We start from the raw sequence: 4,077 nt of genomic DNA, 5'->3' as shown, positions 1-4,077 counted from the left end.
TAATTTTCAAGTGTACTGAAAGATACTCTGAAACATCCAATTTAAATTTTGTTGTCTTATTATAACTCACAAGCCAAAGGAGCTCTTTGATAAATTAGGGTAATACAACTTGAAATGGGAACTTACTTGATGTAACTAAAAGTAACTTTTTCCTAAATCGTCTAGGTTTTATTTTTCTTCTGCATATTTCAAGAATAAATTTAACATTTTAATTTTAAATTCAGTGCTATTATATATGTATATATATTCAAATATGGTAAATACGTATATGAATATACGCTTGACCTATATTTTTTATATTAAGAGTAGTGGCTTTAAAAATAGCCTTAATAGGTTTTTCTCGTGTTTTACTTATAAGATACAAAAGACTTATTCCAGTTGATCAGACGCTAAGTGGACTTATCTGAAATACGATACTGCAAAGGCTGCCTATCAAATTCTGTGGCACGCAAAGGGGCCAAGACAAAATAGTTTGATAAGATAAGGAATCACCTTTGAGGGCGTTAAAATTGGACTTATTTGTTAACGTTAATGATCGTTATAAGACCTGTCCTTTTTTTGTAATTCGTTTAAAATTATGATTTGTTTAACTTTTATGAATAGATTTTGTAGTTACATTCTTAAAAACTTGTTTTTTTTTAAATATTCGCATATATCAAAGATATTATGTTTTTTGTACCAAGAACTGGGTTGATTATTTATTTGCGTGAATTTGTCAGACACTCATATCTACATTATCATTTTCTCTTGGTTGAAAAACAAATATTCTATCATCTTAATATAAAAATAGAATAATATGTTTAAAATTAATTTAATAAGTAAATAAAATAATATATTCAAGTAGCTTACTTATAACTTATGCGCCGCTGAAATATATCTGGAATTTTTCAGCTAAGAGCAAAAAGAAACTGCAGTGTAACTATTAACTATGTATCTTCAGGTTGGAACTGGTAAATAATTTAAGACAAGACCGTCACGTAATTTTCAAGGAGCTCCCGTCCATTTTAGTCCGCTTTAGTTTATGAATAAATAAAAAGAAAAATGTTCGAGGCAATTGAAGGATAGTTCGCTAGAATACGTTTATTTTTTAAATTTGACAGTACTCATTTATTTCTTTTTCTAAATGTAATTTAAAAAGTAACTTTGAATTATACAAAAATGAAATAACATTAATTGGAAAATATTATGAAGTATAAAAGAAATTTCATTACTTATTGCGACACAATATTGTGAATTTTTAAATTTGGCCAAGTCTCATTTGTACTGGTAATAGATGAATAACTGCTCGTGATGAGTTCATGTTCAAGTTATTTCCAAAGCAATTGTTAAGTATATATGAGCAAGAAAAAAAACGTTAAACTTTTTCCTATACCATAGAATATCGATAAATATATAAGATGTGAAGAATAGAGTGATATTTTCCTTCCTTCTATTGCACTTATTACATGATGCTAGGAAAATAAAAAAAAAGAAATTACCTGAAAGAGTTTATAATATAATAAGTCTACTCGTAAAGCCTGAGTTAATTATAATTACAAGTTTCCTTTAAATCCCTAGCTAGATACGAGTCAATCATGTTTATACCGGTAGTATGTACACCAACTACAGGGTAATAACAATCGGAAACTTGTAGTAGAATTATAGGGGCGGGCCGGCTTCTATTGCTTCTCGGGCAAACAAAGATGCAATAAACCCTGACAAGACGTCCTTTCTTTCCCGTTCATGGCGATCAGAACGACGATATTCCACTTTATAGATATTTAGATGGAATTTTGCCTCAGAGCTCGATTTTATATCATTTGATTTCATTTGGAAAATAATATAATCGGCAAATTGGAAATCTATATATATAAAATCGAAAGGTCACTCACTCATCACGAAATCTCAGAAACTACAAGTGCTAGGAATCTAAAATTTTGCATAGGAGTTACTTATAGGACGTAGGTGCTCGCTAAGACGGGAATTTGCAATATTCGTCTTTTAAGGGGTTGTTTTTGGGGTCGAAAGTTTGTATGAAACTTCGTTACTACAAATGCTAGGAGTCTCAAATTTTGCATTGACGTCACTAGGACGTAGTCATGGAGACAGAAATTAATAATAACATAGTTCACGCGGGTGTAACCGCGAGCGGGCCGCTAGTATAATATATTGGCTAATAGTTATCGTATGAATAACATCTTAGTATACCTTTATAGTATACTAGCGGCCCGCCCGCGACTTCGCCTGCGTGAACTACATTATTATTAATTTCTGTCTCCATGAGTACCTACGTCCTATAAGTGACGTCCATTCAAAATTTGAGACTCCTAGCATTTGTAGTAACGAAGTTTCATACAACACCCCAAAAACAACCCCTTAGTAGTCGAATATTTCCAATTCCCGTCTTAGCGAGCACCTACGTCCTATAAGTAACTTCTATGCAAAATTTGAGATTCCTAACACATGTAGTTTCTGAGATTTCGTGATGAGTGAGTGACCTTTCGATTTTATATATATAGATTTATATGTACAAATTGTCATATTTTTATATAAGTCTTACCCTACTTTCATAACAAAATAATCTAAAAAGAAATAAAAATAATTCTTATGTAATTTAATATTGTCAAATCCTATAGCTAACGAATTCGCAAGTTTTTTTTTATTTTGTACAAATATGTAAAAGAAACATTGGTAGTATTATAGAACTTTAATTATACCTTAATATTTCTGACATGATTATTTAAAAACCATTAATTATGTTTTTTTAATTCATATTTTCAAAAACCTTATCAGCCTTTAGCCTTTCATTTAAGTTGGTATTATTATTACTCAAATAGACCACATCAAAGTTATGTTTGAATAGATACTGCAGTACTATTTTTTTAATGTGTTTTTACTATAAATTAACCATTGCTTTTAGCATTTAAAATTTAAAAACTAGTCAAGTGCGAATAAGACTCACCCAATAAGTGTTCCATATGAAATTTCATAAATATCGTAAGTGAACGTAACAATAAGAACATCTTACAAAGTTGGCAAAATTTCATATAAAATACTGCAATTTTTTTAATTGCGTTTACTTAGATGCTTGATTTTTTTTATACTCTAAGAGACCGTAGACTTTTGTCTATGGTCTCTCTGTCTTTTGACGGAGAATCTCTTGACAGATGGATAAACGGACAACAAAGTGATCCTACAAGGGTTCCGTCTTTTTTCTTTGGAGGTGCGGAACTCTAAAAAGACAAAAAGATTATTTCCGTGAGATCATCGGATTTGAGAAATCGATTGTACTATTACTTTTGCAGATAGAACCTATCTAGTGTAGACTAGATAGTTCATTAACAGTACTTAAACGCCACTTATACACTTTCATTCCAAACTGTGCATTTAATTCCTCTTTGACGAGATTTAAGTACGGTTTCAGCTCCGATTCTTGTCTATTGAAACTTTATGCGAAATTTTCTTTTATTTACTTACTACTTTAATTAAAATAACAACTGAAATTAACATTATAAATAACAATAATCATTATTATTTGTAAATTATAAACATAAATTTAAATGTTACATACATTTAATTTTATCTAATCGTAGGTGTATTTAACTTTTTTTATGTATTTTTAACAATTTTAAAGTGTTATTCCATACTTATAAAATATAAATACTTTTTAGGAAAGCGTCCATGCCATCCACTTAGCGGTCAAAGCGTATGGATTATTCATGTATCCAAATGAAAAAAAAAATAAAAAATGCCATTTTATATATTTTTAAGATGTATGGCATAAAAAATACACATAACATCCAATTGAGAGGATGAAGCTGAAAAAAAATATTTTAACTGGAATGCGGTGAAGGACATGTGACAAAACGTTTCCGGATTGATAGCTTTCCATCGTTGAATTTCCTTTCACGTCGTCCGACAAAGGGGATAAAACAAAAACAAATTAAATGTGATTTAGTGAATTCTTTTCCGGTACTATTATTGATAATAGAAAAGCTTTACTAAATCATATATAATATATTTAGTACAAAACTTAAGATACAGTTTGAAAAATGTTATAGTCATTAAAAAGCTTCATGCTTTATCCCGCACACAGCA

This window comes from Heliconius melpomene, chromosome 13 (assembly GCF_056956725.1).
Source record: "Heliconius melpomene rosina isolate 202511_hmr_F chromosome 13, ASM5695672v1, whole genome shotgun sequence".
NCBI lineage: Eukaryota > Metazoa > Arthropoda > Insecta > Lepidoptera > Nymphalidae > Heliconius > Heliconius melpomene.
Note: the sequence above shows the minus strand (reverse complement) of the source record.